The following is a 10,342-nucleotide window of genomic DNA, read 5'->3' as shown; positions in this document are numbered from 1 at the left end:
CAAGGTTAACCTGCAAGGAAACCTCCAGGTTCACACCTGGAGACACTCCTGAGTACACAGGACATGTGCATGCCCGTGATCTAAGGCTGACTGAGACTGGGGTGGACTGTGGTTCCACGACCCTACTGAGGGTGCCGTTTCTCTCTCTCTCTCTCTCTCCCTCTCTTGCTCCCACTTGATTGCTTATAGAAGAAATAAATGAATAAACTTTTTATAAAATGGAAAAATCAGAAGTAAAAGAGGGTTATCTTTTTTGTTGGCCCATATTTCCTCAATTTCATCACTTGGATATGCAATAAAGGAGGATTTTCAATGTCACTTCATACTTTACAATATCACATCATGAAACTTTTTTTTTTTTTAGGCTTGTCCCACAGAGCTTTATTTGAGGGATCCACACGCAGGATATCCACTCACTTCCACAGTTTCCTGATGGACATGTTTTTCTCACTGTCCTTTTGCATGACCTTGGCCACTGCCATCTTGAAGTCCTCCTGAGTGACATGGACTCACCGTTCCCGCAGGGCATATATGCCAGCTTCTGTGCACACGCCCTTCACTTCCGCCCCTGATGCTCCTGGCATGAGCTCAGCAATTTTTCTCAGGTTGATCCCCCGGGTCAGGTTCATTTTCCGAGAATGGATCTTCAGAATGTCCAGCCAAGCCTCCTCATTGGGAGGTGGGAATTCAATTTTCCTGTTGATGCGTCCCGGGCGAAGCAGGGCCGAGTCTAGTATATCAATCCTGTTGGTAGCCATGATGACCTTGATATTCTTGGTGGCCTCAAAGCCATCCAGCTGGTTGAGAAGCTCTAGCATGGTGCGCTGCACCTCACTGTCTCCCCCGAACGCCCTTCCAGCCTGGAGGAGCCAATAGAGTCGATTTCATCCATGAAGATGATAGATGGAGCGTGTTCTCGGGCCATGACGAACAGTTCCCTCACCATTCTTGCCCCTTCACCAATGAATTTCTGTACCAATTCAGAGCCAGAGACACGAATGAAGGTGCAGTCAGTGTGATGAGCCACAGCTCAGGCCAGCAGTGTCTTCCCGGTGCCTGGGGGGCCATATAGCAGCACACCCTTGGGCTGTGCGATGCCCAGTGCTTCAAAGAGCTCAGGGTGCTTGACTGGCAGCTCGATCACTTCTTTGATCTTTTTGATCTGCTTGTCCAGTCCACCAATCATCTCGTAGTTTGAGTCTGGCACCTTCTCCACCATCATCAGTGACACCAGTGGGTCCACCTTGTTGGGTAGGATCTTGTGCAGAGTGTAGCTGTCATTTCTTGAGCCACCCGGCAATTGGGTGTCACGTCATTGATGTCGATATTCTTGTCCACATCTACGACAAACTTTCCCTCAGGATGCACCTTGACCAGCACCTTCCTCTTGTCCATGGCCTGGACCACTTCCCCGACAAAGGAGCCCTGTTCCTGCAGCAGCTGCAGCTCTTCCCGCAAAAGGCGAACTTTTGCATTTAACTCATTCCTTTTCCGCAAGTTTTGGCTCTTATCATTCACAATCAGCTGGAGTTCTTCAATCTTGGACAGGTAATACTGGCAGAGTCCGCTGCCTGCCTTCCCCTCTTCCAGCTCCATCTGCTCTGGACCGTCAAGCGCCATGTTCCCTTCTCAGCAGAGACCGCCGGCATCCCACATCATGAAACTTTCTACATATTTGAAAAGGATGTGGTCCTGATAAACTATAAATACTTATTGAGGTGTATGTAATATCCATTCTAGGGGCCAGCGGATGATATAGTGATTACATCACTGGACTCTCACATGGCCATCCATGGTTCAAGTCTCAGACCTGGTGGCTTGAAAATCATGCAAGGCATATGTGCATGCCCAAATCCCCAAAAGGAGAATGGAGGAGAAGGGACTGTGGCATGTCCATCACCCCTGGGGGTGATTTCTCACTTTCCCTCTCACTGTCTCTGTCTCTTTCTCTGGCAATCACATGCACCCTAAAGCAAAACCTCTTTTTTTAAAAATAATCAATTCTAAACAAAACACAAACCTAAGACATCTTTTTCCCTCAATTATCACCTTAGTCCCTCTGATGAGGATCCCTTTGCCATCCTCAAAAACATTTCGTGCAGCGCTCATGGCATGGAAATGACCATATTATTAATGCCAAACCCATTTGAAACCTCCTTTTCAGTTCCTCTCTTCCTGTTATATAGCTCAGGCATTTGTGGCCAGGGCCTGAAAGGGAGAAGAGGCATGACTAAGCCTCCTCCCTTCCCTCTTGAGTAGTGGACATCAGGGTGGGTGCTTGAGGTAGAGGCAGAGATAGAAAGGGACAAGTGTCTCACCTCAGTCCTGCACTTGTGGCCTTCCTGTTGGTGATGCTGTGTTGGATGCCCCAACACTGGCTCTTCATGGGGTGGACTTGTGAGGGAGGTGCTTCCCAGGACAGTTTCCGGATATAAGAACACCACTCTGCTGTGCTCTCCTCTTCCTGCTCAGTTGTACCACAGGCCTTACCCCTTGTGCAGGGTGCTGCCAAACTGGCTACCTACCATGCTGGCTTCTCGACCTCCGGGAGAGGGGCACAGCCATACCTAGAAAATGGGTACAGGCTACTCTGCTGCCTCACCTCTCTCTACCTCATTAACTCACTTCAATTCTCTCTTCCCTTATTCTCATAGGCATCAGATCAGCTGATGTGACAACTAAGAAATCCTAGTCCTCATAGGGTGTCATCAGAGCAGCCCATTTTTTGGTTTCAGAGAGGGAGCACTGTACTTTTCACTAGTCCAAAGACTCGGGTCTCTAACCATGTATCTATTATACCCTTTGACTAGTCAAAAGTTTAAATGGATTGGGCATACAGAGTGGTTCAGCTTCTGATGATGATTAAGAGAAAATAGAATCAGTCTGTTAGATGCATTACATTCTGGGGGTGGCACCTGGTCTCCAATGTTCATACCAAGAAGTACTTGGTATATTTTTGTCCCTAGCTTTGGATTCTAGTCCCCAACTGCCCACTCCACAGTCTAAGACACACATCAGATAAAGTGAACCTGGTGTGGTAGGGAAAACTGGAGTCTTGCCTCTGCTAGCATAGTACTACTACAGTAGTCCTGTAATTAATACTTGGGTTGATATCTTCTCATCCAATTGGCTTCATACATACACAGGCTAAAAACATGGAATCATTTTAACTTTATTCAATATTTAGGTTGTATCTATAAATTAAAAAAATCATCTATTATAGTTTCTTAGCATTGATTTATAATCCTAGTTTGTCAAATATCATGTATGATTTAAAAGAACTACTGTGAAGATTAAATGTGATCATGCATGAAAAGGACTTGCCATAGAGTAGTACTCAATTAATATTATCCATCATTATTATCATTATCTTTGTGACCTTAGACAAGTCATTTAAGCTCTCAGAGTCTCCACTCCATTTCCTCATTTTTAAATGAGGATAGTGATAAAGTTCTTAAGATTCTATGGATCATGTTATCTGGAAGCAATTATAAATTTCTTTGTAACTGTTAGATATTATTTATAAAACAAGGACACTGGACTTTTTGAATATTTTCCTCTTCTAAAATGCTACATGTTTACTATTTTATATTATGAAGAAGGAAAAGAAACATGATTCCTTTCAACAGGGTATGTTGGAGTCATTAATAAATAAAATCAGCAAACACTGCTTAACTGTACACATGAATTCACAATTTTGACGGAGTCCAACTGTTTTTCTCTTCTATCATACTTTCAATTCTTATCTGTTCCCCAGAATGGTCTACAACCCCAATGTGTACATTTCAAGTACTACCATAACTTAAGAGAGAAAAAAAATTACTTAAGATGCAATGGGAAACTACAAAAAAATCAGGCAAAAAAAAAAAGGTAGTTAATTTGGTGTTTCTTATTCTAACTTTTGGCATGTAAGATATTGGTGGAAGTTTTTTTCTTCCATTCTGCCTTTAAACATAACAAAGATATTGGCTCCATTTCAGATATTCCAAATCTTACCATAGTCCCTTCTTATTAAATAAGGTATAAAGTATATTCAAAAACTAGGTTTTTAAAATAATCTATTTAATTTACATTCACTGGCCAATCTGTTCAAAATACCTTGGCTACATCAGCCAATTGAAATTTGAAAGAAGTATAAACCTAAGTGTCCATGGTCACAATATATAGTCATTATTTATTGCTACCTTAAGTATAACATTGAAACAAATTCTACAATGTCTGTCTTTAAGGAATAGAGGAGTAGTTAATAAAGTTTGCCTACTTAAGACATTCAGATTCACAATTATTTTAATTATTAAGCTTTGAAATGAGAATGTCTTGGGAATAGAATCAATTTCAAGTTTCAAAGATGGAGCCTCTGTGCAAATTTAATTTGCAAGTGGCTATATTTATCAATCAAGCAAAATATCTTTTGAAAGATATTTCCTACATATTTATGTGGCCCTTTGGAATTTAAGAAGAGTTTTCCCATGCATTATTTTACTTGATGTGTGAGATTCCCAGCAGAGAAGAAGAATAGACAAGGAAAATTAGACTCATTGAAGGTCAGTGACTTGCTCAAGATCAGAGGAACTTCAGAGCAAAAGGAGAACCTGGGTCCCTTAATTTCCAGCCCATGAATCCTCCCACCCTAACAGGATACTTCAGAAATCTGAGGAGTTACCTGAAGTTGTGAGAGAATATCTCATCTGTCACCTTGCCATTAATCAGTTCAAATCAGCCACTAAAATCATGTACAGCATGGAAAAATGCTTATTATTTTTTTTGTTTGTTTATCCACTCATTTAAAAATTATATACTGAAGGGCCAGACAGGTGCACTGAAGAAACACAGCACTGTACAGGCCGACCCACGTGGGAAGGTTCCAGGCTCACACCTAGAGGCCTTCCCAAACATATGTATGCATGTGCCCAGGACCTACGGTTGACTGAAGTTGGTGATGGATCATGGCATGAAGACCCTGTTGGGAGTCTCTCTCTCTCTATTTATCTACCTCTATCTCTATCTCTCTCTTTCTCTCTATCATAGCATGAAGACCCTGTTGGGAGCATTCTTTTTTCTCTCTCTCTTTCTCAAGAAAGAAAGAAAGAAAGAAAGAAAGAAAGAAAGAAAGAAAGAAAGAAAGAAAGGAAGGCACTACATATTATATCTATACTGTTGTGTAGAGCATGGTGTTGGCACTTGGCATACAGTGAGTAAACCACACATGCTCACGTTCTCCAGGAGTTTGCAGTTCAGTCATGGAGACATATACACATAACCACACAGGTAAATGTGTGATCACAAACTGTGAGGAATGCTGTCCACATGAGTCCAGCATGCTTTGAAAGTGCCTGCCAGAGAAACCTACCATCAATATGAATTTTCTCACAAGTACATTGCTTTTAGCATAGGGAAAGAGAGAGCATCCCAAGCCAGAAAGGACATGCCAGGCAAGAAAATCACATCTATGGAAGCCCTGAGGCAGGAAAGAATTGAGCATGCTTTATGCTAGCACTTTTATCAAAGCAAAGGGGGGAAAGTCTAGCAGAAAATACACTATAACATAATGATTTTTTTTCTATATAGAGCCTAGCCATGAGCATTTTATCATTTGAGCTTTATTGAATGCTCCAAATTTTCTACCACAAAAAATATAAGATTGATGATCTGCAGGGAGAGTCATCATAGAAAATCTAGCCCAAAGGATCCTGTGTGAGAAGAGGAGGGAAAACAGAACCCTCTCCCCATCACTCCAGAAATTCAGGAGCTTGAGTGTAAAGTTGACGTTAACAGTACAAGCATATAATTCACTGAGACAATTTTAAGGGGCCCAAATACTTAGAATGTATAAAACAGTGAAAGAAAAGGAATAGTAGTAACAATGGGAAGGTCCTGGGCTTAGGTCCTAAGGTCTCCCTGGGCACACGAGAAACACATATGTACACAATTCTGGCTGGCTGAGGCTGGGGGTGGATTATGGCATGAAGATTCATTTGATGGTGTTGTATGTCTTTCTCTGTCTTCCTCTCATGGAAGAAATAAGTACATAAACTTCAAGAAAAGAAAAGGAATTGAGTCCTTTTATTGTATTTGTATTGAGTCCTATTAGTGGCAATCACTATCTTACATTTTTTAGAGCATTTCCTGGGAGGGTGATGCAGGCACTCCTCCCTTAACAACCAAGTTCCATTCCTACAACTAGGTCATTACACAAATTCCTTGATAAGCAAGGAGCTTTAAGGTAGAAGTCTTGGGGCCAGCAGATGGCATAGTGGCTACACTGCTGGACTCTAACATGACCAACTACTGTTAAAGTCCTAGACCCAGTGGCTTGAAAATCACGTCGGGCGCACATGTATGTGTTCCCAAGACCCCAGGAGGAGAACAGAAAAGAGACTGCAGCATGGCCATCTCCCTGGGGTGGGAGGTGACTTTTCACTTTCCTTCTCTATCTCTCTGTCTCTGTCTCTATCTCTCTCCCCAGCAAGCACACATGCTCTATGGCAAAAACCTCTTAATTTTTTTTTAAAAGGCAGACGTTGGAACCAGAAAATGGTATAATGATTACATTGCTTAACTCCCATGTGGTCAACCATTGTTTGAGTCCCAGGCCAGTGATTTAAAACTCATGCTGGGCATGTGTGCATGTCAAAGATCCCAAGAGGAGATTGGAGGAAACGGCATGCCCAACATGACCACCCCCTGGGGGGATGATTTCTCACTCTCTCTGTCTCTCTATCTCTCCCACAAATGCACACACCCTATAGCAAAAATTTCTCTCTCTCAAAAAAGTTTCAGTTACAGGGACCAGCAGTTAGCGTAATGGCTATGTCGCTGGACTCCCACATAGCTGACCGCAGTTCGCGTCCCAGAACTGGGAGCTTAAACTCACACAGGGCACATGTGCATGCGTGCCCAAGATCCCAGGAGGAGAAGGGATTGCGGCGTGGCCATCCCCCCTGGGGGGTGATTTCTCGCTTTCTATCTCTCTGTCTCTGTCTGTCTGGCGAACCATACGCCCTATAGTAAAAACCTCTCCAAAAAAAAGTTTCAGTTACAAAGGAGGTCCCCAAACCTAAAGAGGTGAATTAAATAACATTTGAGCACCCTCTAGTGGGAACTGAACTCCACTGAAGCTGTCTTCTATGCTAAAAAAAAATGAATGAAATTCCCATTATTTAATGTTTTGTGTATTGAAGATAGGTATAAAGAAAAAGAGTGACTGTGGGAGAGAGATTTTGGAGAGTTCTGTTATAAATTAAGTTTTAGGTCATATAAGTATGTTATTTTTCAAATTTTCACCTACTAGTTTTAGAATCCATTGATTTTTCCCTGCATAAATTATTTTCCTAAGTTTTTTAAATTAATGCTAAAGCACATGTATACCCATGATAGAGAAGACTAAACATCTTCCACAGATTCTGATTATGTTACGATCCCCCTTCTCCAGCCCTTCGAATTTTCAGGCTGACCATGTAGAATTCAAACTGCGGTCATTATGTGAAACTCAGCTTCTCTTTAAACAGCACATTATTGTGTGCCACAGAGTCAGCCCCATTACTAGTTTTTAAATCTCTACCTGTAATGACTTAAAAGACAAGTAGAAACATGGGCAATCATCTATTTGAAGGTGCCCTGGTACTTCTACCAGACATTATCTTTAGATATGTCTCTATTAGTTTCCTTTATTCCAACAGAGGCAGGACCACCAAACTACAAGGTCACTGATGGTTAGGATTGCGCCTATGATATTTACTCTATACCTCTAGGGTTTCACACAATTCCTGATAAATGGTAGGCATTTGATAGTTGGTTGAATGAATGAATGGATGGATTGATGGATGAATCAATGAATGAATGAATCATGTATATGGGTTAAAACAAAAAATTATCGTAGTGTGTCAAAACCATCCTCAAGTTTAATGATTCACAGGACCTCCTCAAAATTATTATGCTCAAAATTATTATTTAATTATTATGATTTTTTTATCTCAAAAGGACACAGATTTAAGTCAGTAAAGAACAAGGTACATAGGGTAGAGCACAGGAGAAACCAAGCACAAGCTTCCAGTTGACCCCTCCAAGGAGTTTCAAAGACCTCACTTAATTCCCTCAATAACAATGTGTAACAACATCTTTATGATTTATTATTTACATTTATTTTTGTACATCTCTGTGGAACACAGCATGGATTTTCAAAGAATGCACATAGCGCAGGACAATCAAATCAAGAATAATATCATATTATAGCTTTTAAACAAAGAACACCACATTTGAGATATATATATATATATATAATATATATATAATATAATATATATATATATAATAGCATGTATATTATATATGACACATAGTGTAAATATTATATTATGTACTATAGTGCATATATGGCAACATTTGACATTTTTTATTCAGTTGTCATATGCCATTCCACAACCCATTTGTTCTTTCTGGTACCAGGGTTTTTTTGGAGGTCAGTCATACATATGAAAGCAGACATTCATCATAAATCACATTCTTTTGTGTGTGTGTGTGTGAGAGAGAGAGAGAGAGAGAGAGAGAATTTTGCTATAGGGTGCATGCACTCACCAGAGAGACAAGCACAGAGATAGCGAGAAGGAAAGTGAGACATTACTCCACCGAGAGGGGTGGCCATGCCACAATCCCTTCTCCTCCATTCTCCTCTTGGGATTGTGGGCATGCACGTATATGCACTGAGCATGAGTTTTAAGCCACCAAGTCTGAGACTGAGACAGTGGTTGGCCATGTTGGAATCCAGTACTTTAACCACTATTCCACCTGTTGGACCCTGTAAATCATATTATTATTATAAACTATACAATGTTGCCAAAAGTCTCAGGTATACAAAGAGCCTCTTTTCAAAGAGGATATTTTAAGGGCTCAGAGTTAACTCCCAGGAGCCACTTAGAGACCTTCAGTTCTGAAGTCCTTTGGAACGCAGTAGTCAAGAAATCCAGGGCTGCTGAGTTAACCGTTTACTGATTATAGAAACTCAGTGGACTAGGGTAGGCTAAGGAAAGACTCCCAACAGAAATGATGCCTGACTTGTAAATTGAAAACCAAGTGCTGACCAAGAAAAACTATACATGGAAGACCAGCCAATGGTATGGTGGTTAAGGTGGGTGGATCCCACATAACCAACTAAGAAGTTTAGGTCTGGGACAAAGCCATTTGAAAAACATGCTGAGCATGTGTGCATGCATGTCCAAAATCCCTACAGGAGGGAGAAATGGAGAAGTGATTGCATCATAATCATGCCCCTGGTTGGGGGTGCATTCTTGCTTCCTCATGCTCCCACAAGTGCACGTCCTCTCTCCCACAAGTGCACGTGCTTGCTTGCAAAATTAAAAAAAGAAAGAAAACATTTCAAGCAAATGTAGAAAAACATGAACAAAATCATTGAGGCGAATGTCAGCATGGCCCTTTAGGGGACCAAAAGTAACTCATACAGCTAAATAATCCTCTACTCACAGATCTTCAAGCTTCCATGAAGTTCCTATCATCATTCTTCCCCAAAGTGAGTTTATCTTCTGTCTAGGCTATCTTTTCAAAAACTGGAAAAATTATTCTTATGTCATCCTGTATTCTTCCTATTTTTCATAGCATGCAGTACATTAGGCCCTAAATCTCACAAACAGGTATTTTCAAAGTCTGGTCTACATCTATTTTAAAACTCAAAAACTAAATATTTATTATTTTCTTCCTTTTGTAATAAACAACATTCCTTAGGGGTGATGAGAGTAATATACCCTAGTTACTTCCTGAGTGGGGAAGATTCATAGGATAACAGAAAATACTGTGAACGAGAAATAAATATCTCAAAATATAATCTCACTATATTTCTAGGTCTCCTTGGAAATTCCTCAAGAAAGAATAGAGCTTTCTGTATCATTTGAATTCCAATAGCACATTGCTCATAAATTTACATTAGGCCAACTCGACCTGGCTATGCTCCCCTGTTCTCTACAATGAAATAAAGTGATAAATGAGAAAACAGCATTCTTCCTACACCCAACATCAATCAATTATTGTTGAAACTAAACCCCTACACTTTAAGTACCACTTCCAAATTCACCTCTTCATCAATATGGGTAACAATTCGAGCATGCATATACTTCCTTAAAAGCCAAAGTGTTAAAAGATTTTAATTAGGAGGCCAGTAGACTGAGACAACCACAGAGCACTGGATTCCTGCTAGCCAACCAACCTCTAAATAGAGACTACCAGCCAGAAACCACCAACTAACCTCTCACTATGACATTCCACTTAACCCATTAAATATTTTGTCTTGCTTCCGCAAACACTTTATGCACTCCCTTGGTAGAGCCCTGATCCT

At 40.8% G+C, this 10,342-nt stretch overlaps 1 pseudogene; it reads right to left on the bottom strand.

Moving 5' to 3' along the window:
- Window positions 1–374: 374 nt before the first annotated feature.
- LOC102469933 (26S proteasome regulatory subunit 8 pseudogene) lies at window positions 375–1,645 on the bottom strand (annotated as a pseudogene).
- Window positions 1,646–10,342: the final 8,697 nt, after the last annotated feature.

Source organism: Tupaia chinensis, unplaced genomic scaffold (assembly GCF_000334495.1).
Source record: "Tupaia chinensis unplaced genomic scaffold, TupChi_1.0 Scaffold000622_1, whole genome shotgun sequence".
In the NCBI taxonomy this organism is placed as follows: domain Eukaryota; kingdom Metazoa; phylum Chordata; class Mammalia; order Scandentia; family Tupaiidae; genus Tupaia; species Tupaia belangeri.
Note: the sequence above shows the minus strand (reverse complement) of the source record. Positions and strands in the feature narration are given on the sequence as shown.